The 13,853-nt window shown below is 40.3% G+C and overlaps 1 protein-coding gene across 1 annotated transcript in view; it reads right to left on the bottom strand.

Annotated features, from left to right (window-relative positions):
• CPQ (carboxypeptidase Q) overlaps positions 1–13,853 on the bottom strand; it is a 167,282-nt gene that overhangs the window by 17,728 nt on the left and 135,701 nt on the right. The gene's annotated exons all lie outside the window — the stretch shown is intronic.

Below are 13,853 nucleotides of genomic sequence, written 5' to 3'. Positions count from 1 at the left end.
TGTAAAGAGTACTGTGAGCCTGCCTACCTGCAGTATTTAGGACTATTTAGACTATACGCAGACTAGCTCTACTTAGAACATAAAAACAGCTGAATTGGGAGAAAAACCCAAAAGGTCAGCCAGCGTGCTACCCTGTCTCTGGTAGCAACCCATGTTGTGAGAAAGAATGGGAGAAACAGAGTCTCTTCCTTCAGTATACGTGCTCACCCATCAACAGTTTATGAACATTCTGAACGGGAACTCGCATTCGTATCACTGTGTTGCACAGCCTTTGCTGGACCTTTCTCCCATGCAGTAGTCGATCCTCTTAAAATTTATGTTTGATCCTGGTCTCCAAAACATCTTGTGGTGCTGATTTCCTCCATTCAGTTAGTTATCCGTTGTCCAGAGAAGTGTGTCTTTTTGTCTTAAGTCTGTTCTCTGGTTAGTGGTGATGCTCTGATCCTCCAGGTATATTATAAAAGGTGGATTGTTATTCTCTAAAATGTAATAGGGCACTACCTATAATAAAATGTTATAGAGGATAACTATTCACCTTTTCTGTGTTCTTCATATACATCTTCTGTAGTTTTAATTTTTTTCCAGAGATGATGATAGTTTTGATGGTGGCTTCCACCTAAAGACATAACTAGACAATTTGATAAAACCTGGAACTAGCCTGGTTCATGTCTGCATCAATTTCCAGGGAATAGTTTGCCTAGTATAAGACTGTTTTGCTTTGATTAAACTACTAATTTGTAACTTACATTATCTTGTTGAAGTAATACACGACACAACGAACTGCAGTTTCATGGAATCCTTAAGACAGGCAGACAATGAAAGGCAGAGCTGGGAAAAGTTGGGCTTTTCATTTTGCAGCAAATGACACAATTCTGCTTTTCTCTTTTCCCAACTCAAATGAAAATAAAAGGCACCCCAAAGTTTTCTCTCAAAGTGAAATGAAACAGTAAAACCAAATATTCCAATCATGCACATTGTCTTGACTTAATACATATGTGAAATAAAAAACCTTCAAGAATAGTTTCTATAATTGTTCTAAATTGTAACTAAAAGTTTATTCTCACCATTCTGCTATTTTCTATTACAATTGCATCAAAATAGATCTTGTTTATGCAAATCAACATTTCTCAATATCTTTCCTTAAAGGCTTAAAGAGCCAATTTACCTACAGAAACTTCTTCTGCAATGCATTCTAACTACAAAGAAACCTCTAAACATACACCTAGGATCAATGCTTTTCATGCCAGTCACAAAAGCACTGTGATCTCCAGATGCTACCAGAATATAGCATGATCCGGCACCTCAGCCTGTGTCCTCAGTATACATGATGGCTTCCTTTGAACTGACATTCAGATCCCATACAATATGTATAAAAGCTCGAAGTTATGTTAAACACTGAGGACACCAGAAGAGACAAAGAAAATCATGCATATTATAAGGTTGGTCCAAACTGGATGGACAGTGTACGTAGGGAGTAAAAAATGGAAGGATGTATAGAATGGAGCACCACAAAGGTCTGAGGTTATTTGATATTTCATTATAGACCAAAATGATGGAGTAAGGTCTTCCTATGCTAAGAGATGACACCACCCAGGGACATACAGCGGGACACTGAGGGCAAGATGAGAATTTGTTAAGAGATCTTCACAAACTGGAAACACTTAAAAAAACCAAACCACGATGTTGATCAGTGGGGGCAAGTACAAACCAGTACACCAAGAAAGGAAAAAATCAACTTCATATAAAAGCCTGCCGCAAGAAGAAAGAAATAAGCATGTCTCTGGGTTCATAATGGAAAGAAAAGAGAGCTAATGTACTTAATTTGCAGCAGGAAAGACTTAGGTTAGATACTAGAAAAACCTCTCTAAGCGCTAAGAATAGCACTGGGATAGACTGGTTGGTTTATAATGTTTCCATTATAGTAAGTCTTCTTCAAAAACAGCATAAAGAAATGTGAAAGAAATGACACAGGCACTGGCGAGACCGTGTTGGAACAGAGGATGTTTAGAGGCTCTCTAGAGACCTTCTTGCCAGCTCTGTGGGTCTTTGAAATCTCATCTGTTTGTATGCATTTCTGAAACAGTTCCTCAACAGGCTACAGATCTTCTTTCTCTGGCACTTGAGTTGACCCATGACTACAGCCAAGTTTGGCCTGTGAGGCAGAGGGAAATTCAGGATCACTATTCCAAGTGGACCTTGCATGCAGCATTAAAGCAGACATTAAACTTCTGGAGTAACCTCATTGCATTTTATGAAATACAGCCCAGAAATGAGAACTTTACATCTGAAAAATTTCTTGCGCCCAAATATTTCACATGAACTGCAATGCATGTATATGTGAAAAATGGTGCGAAAAGTCCTACCTCTAGGAGTCTCTCATTTAGGGAGTAGAAGGCATAAAAATTTTTGAAAATCTGTTCTGTGACTTCACCAGTGCTAAGCTGTTTTTTGTTTCTTTGCATCTGTCTGCTCAGAGATAGGCAACCGAGCACTGATGTTTCTCAGCCTGCTCCCAGCACCTTCCACTGTGCTTTGGTTGTTGTTGCTGTGGGTTTGGATTTGGGGAGGGGGGGAAGCAGGCAGGCAATCTGGACAGCCCTTCTTTAGGCAAAACCACTTTACTTTAGGATTCTTCACAATAACCTCTGCCCTCAGACAATTTTAGTTTTTCTGTCTTGTGTCTCTACTTACTTTTGTAAGTTGCTTCCAGTAGCTCCCAGCCAGTGAGGTGTTTGGACACTACACATTCCCAAGGGAACTGGGGATAACTGTAAAAGGCCAGTACTCTTAACCTCTCTGCTCATAGGGATGGAGAATCTACCCCTTGAAAAACCAAGCTGCTCAACTTCTTTCCCCTCCAGAATGCCACATTATTGGTTTTCAACTGCTTCCAATTTTAAAATCCATAAACATTTTCTTACACACGGATGATCCCAACCGACAACAGATGGATGATTAAGCCCACTGACAACAAACTTGCTCTCTTCTGAGTAGCAGATGAAGTTGTACATTTTTAGGAGTAATCTACGATCCCTCCGGAGTCTGGAGACCAGAGTCTGAAAATCCCTGCTTTCAGCTATTCCTTTTCTTTCGCTTTCATTATAAACAGCAGCAATGACTACAAAAATTCTGCTGTCCGAGAAAGTAATTGCTTGGGTTTAATATAGTTAATAGAACTGAACTCTTAAAATTTAAGCAACAGGAAAAGCGAGCATTTTCTTTGGTGGATTTCCATGCCCTACATGGTGATTGAGACTGCACTGTCACGGGCACTGCAAACAGCCAAGAGCTGTGGACAGACTGGCCCTGGTGGATAATAACTCTTAATTAGGTTTTCTGGCTCTTTGGATGGAGAACTTGAATAAACTGGTGCTCGCGTTGAGATGCATGCTTTGTCCTTGCAGACAGATTTGTTTACACGTCCCTAAAATACATTTGTAGGAAGCTCTTTCCACGTACGCTGCTATTTTCTTTACACACATCCACAACATTTGATCAGGCACGGCTGCTCTCTTGCTAAATAAATGCAAGGTCTGGACCAGCTTAATTAGGAAGGTGTTAAAGACCTCTTCCTCTTTATTGCACCTTACAGACAAAAAGTAGCTCCTCAGGGCCCCTCAGGTAACTGCTCTCATTAGGGAAACTGAGGAAGCGTAAATTGTTCGGTGAAGATGGCAGCTGATGTCATAGCTAGAACAGTAATCCCATACCTTCTCTCTTGCACTCCTGCGCAGCCCATGATCCTTTCTTGAGGATTTGCCACTACAAAATACAACTGTATATTCAGTTTCTTTCACATTTAGGTGTTTTTCTGTGGTCTATTCCACGGCTGAATTGACTGGAATTAATGCATAAAAACACATATAATGTCACTGGAGAGAGAGATATCTGTGAACAAAATTGGTGCTCAATAAATTCCGCTCTTCAGAAATTCAATAGCACTGAAGACCAAATCTGTAAAATCAGTTTTGAAGACAAACAGTTAGAAGGTTTCCCATTCCGAAGCTTATAAATGTTAACCATGTCCTGGAGAGATTGCAACTGAAATAATTTTGAACTTGCTCCTTTGAGGAAGATATCTCTATAAATGATTTCTGAGCTTTGTATTTGTTCAACGAGGTCTACTATCAAAAGCATTCTTCAGAAGCCTCAGACATTTACACCTAAAATGTCACCTGCCAGTGCAAGCATGATATGTTTGCTGCTTAAGGAAGGGACAAGTTTTTTGAGTAATATCTAAAGGTCTGTCACTAAAAAGCTTTCTGATCCTGGATCAAAACCATACTTTGTTCAAACCTCCAATGTGCCCTACACAGTACATCAAGATGTTTTTACAACTTCCTTTCCATGTAAAACTTTTAGATTCCTTGTGAAAAAAAATGCTGTGGGAATGCTGTATTATTCGCTATATTAGCTATAATGAGTAACGAAAGAATAGTAAGAAAGTAATTGCTGTGGTTTAAACTTTAACTGTCAGGTCTCTGCCTGGCGGCAAAGTTGGGGATAAGGGGGAACAGGTACTACTCATGGCACAGGAAGATCAAATTAGGGATTGTTTAAGTAAATGGACCATATAAAAATTAATGGGACTGGATGGGCTGCACGAGGGAGCTAGTCAATGCCACTGAGTTGTTGCTTTCTATTATCTCAGAAAAGTTGTGGCACCCAGAAGTCCCCAATGACTGAAAAAAGGCAAATGGTATGCTCATTGTAAAATAAAAAGCAGCACAATGCAGAGAACTATAAGGCAGACAAATTAACCTCAGTCCCCAGGAAAATTGTGGACTGGAAGGATGAAACAAAAGTGGGTGGAAAACTGACTGGGTAGCCATCAACAGCTTGAGGTCTAACTGGTGGCTGGTAATGAGTGGTGTGACCCTCAGGGGTCAACACCAGGCTAGTACCCTTTGCATCTTGAGCAATGATCCAGATGAAAGGGGTGGACTGCATCTTCATTAAATTTGTGGAAGGAGCAATCGTGTGTGCAGGAAGGCTGAGCTGCTGTTCAGAGAGCTCAAAATCCAGGAGTGGCCTGACTAGAACCTCAGAAAATTCAGCAAAGACAAAAACAAAGTCCTGTAGTGGAACAGGACAACCCACTGCAACAGTACGGGCTGGAGGTGCACCAGCAGGGTAGCAGTTCGGCAAAACAGGACCAGCAGGCCCTGCTGGACAGGCAGCATCATTGAGACCTTGAGGCAATGTAGGTAACGTATGGGGCTACATCAGCAACAGCATAGCAAACAGGCCCAAGGAAGTGATTTTTTCTAAATACTGCGTCTTCTTTTGGGACTGCAGTACAAGAAAGGTGTCAACAAAACCGACAGAGTGGAGTCACACTAACATAATCACTCTGGCTGGCTGATCAGCTTGTTCTCATCATTTTTTATCATTCCAATAGCAATTACATCAGCTGTGTTTTCTTGTAATTTTAAATTTGATTCCAAACCACCAATGGAAATTCCGAGTAGCTGAGGATGTACCAAGCCCTGAAGAATCCCATTAGAAACACTCATCATATGACTTCATATAGGAAACTACTTGGAGAGCTGCAAGCCAGATCTTAATCCATTTAACCAGTGTCTCCCCCATCAAGAGCAGCTTACACGTGGTCTTCCACCTCCTCCAAGCTCAGGAACGATGCATCCCTACAAAGAGGAAGGCAGGCAGAAAAGCCAGGAGGCCTGCATGGATGAACAAGGAGCTCCTGGACATGACCAAAAGGAAAGAGGAGGCCTCTAGGGAGTGGAAACAGGGGCGGGTAGCCTGGGAGGTATGCAGAGGAATAGTTTGAGCAGCCAGGGATCGGGTTTGACGAGCTAAAGCCCAGATAGAACTAAATCTGGCCAGGGACATTAAGACAAACAAAAAATCCTTCTTTAAGTATGCCAGCGAGAAAAGAAAGACTAGGAAAACTGTGGGCCCTCTCTGGAAGGAAACGCAAGAACTGGTTACCCGGGACAGAGACAGAGCTGAGGTACTCAATGACTTTTTTTGCCTCAGTCTTCACTGGCAAGGACTGCAGCCACACTGCCCTTGACGCAGAATGCAAAGATGAGGATTGGGAAAATGGAGAACCGCCCACTGTAGGTGAAGATCAAGTGCGAGACCACCTGAGGAATCTGAAGGTGCACAAGTCCATGGGACCTGATGAGATACCTCCGCAAGTCCTGAGGGAGCTAGCAGATGAGGTCACTTATTGCGGCCTTCCAGTACCTAAAGGGGGTCTACAGGAGAGCTGGGGAAGGACTTTTTACTAGGGCATGTAGTGATAGGATGAGGGGGAATGGCTTTAAACTGGAAGAGGGCAGGTTCAGATTAAACATTAGGAAGAAATTTTCCACTTTGAGGGTGGTAAGGCACTGGAACACGTTGCCCAGAGAGGTTGTTGAGGCCCCATCCCTGGAGGTGTTCAAGGCCAGGCTCGAGGTGGCCTTGGGCAACCTGGTCTAGTGGGAGGTGTCCCTGCCTATGGCAGGGGGGTTGGAACTCGATGATCTTCAAGGTCCTTTCCAATCTAAACCATTCTGCGATTCTATGAATCTATGAGTGCTACTGAATGGTTTATTTTTTATTGGGTTTTTAATACTGAAGCCATTACAGTTTGTTTTCCAGGAATGAAATCCATGAATCTACAGATATTTCTGCTGTTGTTCCTAACAGCCATTCTGGATCGTTACACATGTGGTGAGAAATCTCCCAACATTTCCACACTATGAATGTGTCTTATTTTTCATACAGCCAAATTCCAAACAGGTAAAAAAAAAAAAAAAGTGGAGAGAATCACACTTAACTTTCACACTTTTCCATTTACGAACACTTTCCAATTCAAACTTCCTTACAGAACACAAATTAAATCCCCTTTTTTCCTACTTACTTTATTATTTGCATGAGGTTCAGTGAAGTTGGGGACAGTTCTAGGAATAAGGCTTAACTAACTTGTACTTCCAAACTGCGTATTTAACATGTTAACACTGAGCTCTGTGTTTTAATGTAGGACACTTGTTTTTTTTAGGATCAACAAATGGCAAATGCTTCCATATGAAAAGAATATTCCCACCCTCAGAAACAGAATTCAGCTTTCCTACGCAGCAAACAATAGAGAATTAATATGCCTCTCAGAGGCACAGCCAGAATAAAAACAAACCACACCCCAAATCCAAATGAGATTTTCAGTTAGATATTTTCAGTGTTTCTTTTCTGAAACAGAGCATATTTTCCTACTCACAACGTGAGTGGCAGGAGTAAATTTATTGATGATTTTTTAAATGTTTAGGAATTTTGTATGCTTGCAGAAGGAACCTATTTAATAACAGGGTCTTTTATGTCAATCACCTCATCTAATTTTTTGAAGAGTAAAAATCTAAAAGTAAGGAAAAAAATCAACCTTAATACAAAATTAAACAAAATATCTTTAAGAGAAAGTTCATGAGCCAGAAAAGTGCATGAACCATTAGAATGTATTATTTTATTCGAAACACCGTATTTTAAGTTTTCATGTCTAGATTAACGAGCTTAATTAGCATTTGCCCAGTGCTGAATGCACTGGAACAGTTTTACTTCTTCTAGGGTTCTAAAAGCCCATCAGAATGTCAGTGTTTCAAACTAATTTATTGTAATATTCATATAAGATTATTTTAAAGCTGCCTTGCCTCATTTTTTTGAAAGATAAATTTAAGTGCTATGTAATATCAGCTACTTAACCCATCTGCAGTAATTCTTAGCTTGTAACCACCAAGAAAACTTTGTCAAATAAACTGCATCACAGATACTGAAGAGAACAGAATAAGAAATTCAAGCTGTTAAGCAATGTATGATAGAGTTTTGCAAATATTTTTGGTTTCATGGGATCAGCAAATTCACAATAGTTCTATTTTTTTTAATTGCAATCAGGATTATCTAAATGTACAAATCAAAGACGAGAGCTTTTGATATTCAGAAAGGTACTGTTTGAAATGGGTGACGCTTAAATCGGGAAGGAGGCATTTCATTACGGAAAACACTTCTAAGATTTACTGGAAGATTCACAGATTTTTTAAGGCCAGCAATACCCATTACATGTAATCGCACCATCTGAATAACACATGGCAAAGAACCTCACCTCGTAGCTACTGCATCAAGCCCATTCCTTGAATTACCCTTTACTTTTTGAAGGACACCCAAGTCTTCTGTTACACTTTCAAAATGATGGAGAATTCACCAAGTCTGCGAGGTGCTTCTGTAGCTCACTAACCTTATTGGAAGAGGCTGTTTGCTTTCTTCCAGTTTGAATTTGTTTAGACTCAGATAGACTGAATTACTAATGGACTATTTTTTTGAAAAAAGGGAGAAAGGTGCTGTGGTTAGAAAAATCGCTTCCCAGCCTAATACATATGCTGCATTTGAGTCATCACTTAAAGTTTTTGGTTACTCTGTCATCACTTAACACAGTTTTGCATAAACGAAGAGAGATTTAACATCTCCCATTTCTCACTGTAAGGTACGATTTCTAGATTTTCAAGTCTTCCTGCAGTTATTCTGTGATCTTGCTTTCACTAAAATGTCACAGAGTGAAGTAAAACCACTTAGTACTGTCTGCTACTAATTGCAGCATTCGCCCTTGATTGTGTCAACTTTTCTCTTCTTAATATTGTTATCAGTCTCGAATAAATTACTCTTAAAACATATTACTGAACAGTGGGAGCTCATAGCTAAGGTAGATGTCAGCAAGCTCATTCAGAAATCGTCTTCGGTTTTGTCAAAATAAGTGTGAATGAGCAGTTTTCAAGTATTTGCTACAATTATGAATTATTCTGCCCCAAAGATGACACGTTATTTTTGACTTGACAGGACCACCCTGTGCCCTTGCATTAGAAATGTACATGCCCTTATGAGAAATATATTACAGAAGCCTTCTTAAAACTACCAGTAAAATTTGCATTCCGGTACTGTGCCTAATCACCCAACTCCATCCCTCTCTCCAACAGTACTATCCCAGCTGAGTATTTGCATCGTCTGTGTCTAGGCTACACGAAACAAAGAAACTTGCAATTCCAATGTTTCCTGTTAATTATTAGAAGTAGTCCCATACTCCAATATGCCAAAACAAGACTGTAGCCCAAGCAGAACAAAGGTGGGAAGAATTGTATGTAAAATACGGACAAGCTTTGCTGGTAGTTAAATAGCACAACTAATAAGAAAACCTACCATAATTTACAGACTAGTCCTTTCATTAAATGATTAGTCTCAAGGACTTTATTAACTTTATTAAAATCAGAAAAGGTCATATGAAAGGCTAATATAACTGAGATACTATGTTAAACTATGAGCCTTTTAAGGTATCCACCTTCATAAAAAGTCGCAGCATATTAAATTTATTTAATTACTCTAGAGTAATTTCTAATTTCAAAAGCCTATTTTTACGGAACAATGATAAATTAGAGCATAGATGAATTATTTTACAGATTAATACACACAGTTCTTTCTGCAATCAAGATTTTAAATGGTTCTAATAGCTGTAGCACTTATAGTAGGTTCTTTAAGTGCCAAGCAATTATAATTGTTCTCTTAGCATACTGGTTTAATTTAATACCTCCCAAGTTGCAGAAAATTTGACTTCTGCAGTGGAACACACTCATTCACCATATTTTCTTTCGGAATGATAAAATAAGATATTTAAAAGGAAACTAATGAGCTGGAACAAGCAATACAATGTTGCTAATTATCACAGAACAGTGCTGATATATCTCAGACTCATTGAGATCACAATTCAGACACGACACAGGTGTAGACCATAAGCCCCTTACCCCTCATTTCCACACAAAACTAAACCAGGTCCATAGTGGTTGGTGGTGTGCTTCAACACATGTCCAGAGCAGTGGAAACTCAGCAAGTAGAAGACATAGCAACGTTGGAGTAACTCAAATTATGTCAGTACTTGTAATACTACACATAAAGCTAGTTTTCTGAGTAGTTTTTAGGAGTTTTGTCCAAATTCTTGCTGCATGAGCAAGCAGGAGACATTTCACTTGTGTTAGTCTCTTGGTCAAATAACTGGTCACAGATATTTGACCATGTGATACCCTAAGCTAAACATCTCAGATCACAAATCATACAAATGTTACATACTCAAGTGAGGAAGTTAAGATTAATATCTTTTTCTCTTTCCCTCATCTTTTAGGAAGGTCTTCAGCAATTGAAACGTCTCTTACCTGTGCACAATCAAGCCAAGCTTTTCAGCATCAGCCTATGAAGTCCTAGGCTACACGAATCTGATTTTTCCTTTTTTTCCTTACAGTTTTTATTCTTTTGGCAATAAAAAGAAGCTGAGAAACTAGATCCAAAGAGTCTGTCCAAGCCTGCAGAGAGCATGAAGCAGGCACGCTGAGGGGCAATGCTTTGTGCATCACAGTTGGGTATCGCTTTCAAACAGTGATGTAGCCAAGAGTGAACGGAGTTTACCTACTTATAATTTAGGAAATGGAAAGCTTGCCCAATTTTTCATGCCTGGAAACCTCAAGTCAGGGAGTTTTCCCATTACACCACTTTCTCAAACACCCCCCTGGCTGACACCGAGCAGAGGAGCAGGCTTGGCTCAAGCATGCCGGCAGGCTCGCGCTGGAGTTTCGTGCTACAAGGGATGGTGGGGACAGGGGGATGGGTGGGCAGCATGCTCCAGAAAAGGGGTGGAACTGAAGGATTTGACCTCTTATGTAATAAGAAAGGAAACCATGGATGTCAAAGCCCAGTGTCTAAAGGTCAAAATGCATCTTATTTTAGATGAAGGTAATAAAGAAGCACTACGAAAATATAAAAATGAGAGAAATGATATATGATAGTATTTGTTTGCCACCTCCAAGAAAATGACTAATAGATCGGATTAGCAATGAATTTTTGATTTCTGAACATTAAAGTTAGATGAACTACTGGTTTATTAGTTTCTGGAAGAATAATTCCTCCTCTTGTGTAATGTAACAAAAAAGCAAGACACTGTCACTGTGGAGACAGAGAGACATGAACAACTATCAAGGTTCAGAGTGACATCGTACAAAGGAGTTTCACCTTTAGGTCACTGGTTGAATTTTAAATAGAGGAGTTGCCACATGCCTTTGGGGAGTTGTTTGATGTCCTGGGTCAGCCTGATCTCAAATACAGCTCAGTTCCTAACAGACAAGCGTTCTCATCACAAGCACTGCAGCAGGAGATAACTTCCCTGCCGAGCCCGGCAGAAAGGAGCGTCCTTGTACTGGATCTCCTGGAAATACACTGTGTCACAACAGCCTGCCCTCTGCAAAAATAGGAGAGCACCCATTTTCCTCTCCCCTAACACCTAAAGCTGAACTAGCGTTCACTGGATACCATAATACAAATATAATCACTTCATTCCCTCCTCATTTTCCGAAGGTTTGCAGGGAAGGCTGACTCAGCCCCAGTGCTATTACCTTAGGAACTGGTCTAAATCATGTTCAAAGCATCCTTGTGATCATCAGACACCTGGCTTTTTCAACAGAACACCTGAGCGCTGGTCTAGCAGGACTTGCTTAATGGTTTTTTAACCCTTTCAGACACTGAAGAAGACTGTTATGAAAAAGCATGCAAAGAAACCAAACAAATAAACCCAACCAACCTGTCTCCCCACCCATATTTGCAAATTCTGGCCAAAATTGATTAGGAGTCAGTATTGGAAAGGAACAGCTTTATGTGCCACAGTTTAGATGCGTCCCTAACCAAAAACAAATACGTAATTGAACCCTTAAAAAGAAAGCTGAGGAAGATAATTGCATAATTAACAAAGGCGCAGTCTTGGGACCAAGGGTCACCTCAAACTGTAAAACCACAGCATAAAATACGACACCACAAAAACCCCATTTCATTTGATTTACGCTTCATGAAAAAGCAAAACAAATGTTATACAAATATTTTCAGTAGCTGAAAACTGGCCATCACTAGAAAAACATAGCTACAGACACTCCTCATTGCTGGGCTGAACTGTTCTCAAAACAATCCAATGTAAAGGCCACTGACGGGAATACGTCTAATACTCCATGGTTAGAAAGCATTAAACTGCTGTGTTTGGTGGGGATCACCTTGCTTGTGCTTTAGAGGTATGAGTTAAGCTTCAGTCTACGGTTTGCAAAGCACTCTGAACTATCCTGGCTCCCCGTCCTAAAATCTCAGAATAGTCACTGCTGTTGTCTTGCAAATAATTTTAAGTAACATTACAAATAGCATTTCATTGCATGCCCATTAAAAATAAACAGGCCAGAAATAGCGGAGAGGAAGGAGTCAGAGTCACTTCGCCCGTCTCAGGAGCAGCTACGAACTGCCCTGAAAAACCCACATACTGTTGCCCTCTGCAGATCTTTCAGATCAAAAGGAGCAGGAGGTGCAGAATTTTAATAGCATCTAAAAACGTGAATCCCAGAATCTATTTAACACCAAAAAGGAGAAAAATTCTAGAGAAATGATGTCAGAAACCATTGTGATCGTTCAAGAAGTACACAATATTTTCCCTCACTGTTGCAGAAACAAAGCCACCAAGTGTATTTTCAAGAAAATATTTAAATAAAATTGATGCAGTGTCAACACTTGACTGCTTGTTTAAATTGGACAAAATTATAAAAGCTGCTACAGTGTGTTCAATTTGTTCCAATGTTATTATATACCATAAGGGCTCATTGGAGCAGTAAGAATACTGCAGACAAGGCGTGAAGATTACAAGATGTCTTAGACTTCTCCCTGGTACAGTATGAAATACAATCTAAAGCAGCCAAAATTCTTTTAGTGGAGCTAATTCCTTCCCACCATGGGCTCAATGGGGAAAAAAAGAATCACTGTTCCTTTATGCTGCAAGAACACTTTGTTATTTGCTTAACAGGAAGTTAAATGAGTCAAAGCTTCAGACAGTAAAAAAATCCACCATCAATTAATGTGCCAAATTTTTAATAGGAAAGCAAATCAGATTTATTTAAAAACGGAGGTCTCGGTTTGGGTGTATTTCTATTTTACCAAGGTTGAGCTTATAGGTTATGATATTTTTCATAGTTTGTGCTTTCTAAGGAGTATGGGTGACCATGGGAGATGGCTCCTGTTTCTGCCCTGCTCCTGCTGGGTGTACTTTACTCACGTAGCCCAGGTGACTAAACAAGAGGACCCATGGCAAGCTGTAGCCGTTCGTGCTTCAGGTGCACCTCAGCTGATGAAAAGTCATGCACAAGAGCTCAATACACACTGTCATCACAAGCACCACTCACATTATCAACTGAAAACAAAGCATTTGAATACTAAATTCTCTCTCCTTCCATAATCTGTCGTCCTCAGACAGGAAGCACAATGGAAGTCCCCGATGACTGACTGTAATGTCCTCCACGTTCTGTCCCCAGAACCTTACCTAGGAAATCATTCCGATACACCTGCATTTTCTAAACACAGGCTGTATGGTGAGTTCTCATATTCCATGTCAGTCTGAAATCCTGGACCAGGCGCCTTTGCACGGGCATTTATAGGCTGTGGAGGACAATGCACGGCTACAGCCTCTCAGCAGTGCTTACAGTCTCTCAGCTCAACTCAGCACATGGTCCTAACTTAGGACCGCTGCAGCGGCATCTTACAGAGGTTTACAGAGCCCAGCAACCCAAGTGCACATCAGTGTCACAGCTGTATGACATTGCACCCAACAGCTTGCACTTTACCTGGGAAGCAGCACACCAGCTGAAGATGAATCCCGAGCTGGTTAACAATATCCCTTCATCCATACTCTTTGCCGAGTATAGACATGTTGCTTTGCAAATTAGATATCCATACATTTTTCAAGGCTGTCAACTTTATGGTATCTTTGTACACCCCACGTGAGTGAGACACAAAGGGTTCTGACC

This window comes from Vanellus vanellus (genome assembly GCF_965231255.1).
Source record: "Vanellus vanellus genome assembly, chromosome: 2".
In the NCBI taxonomy this organism is placed as follows: domain Eukaryota; kingdom Metazoa; phylum Chordata; class Aves; order Charadriiformes; family Charadriidae; genus Vanellus; species Vanellus vanellus.
The sequence above is the reverse complement of the archived record's forward strand: the minus strand, read 5'-3'. Positions and strand labels throughout refer to the sequence as shown.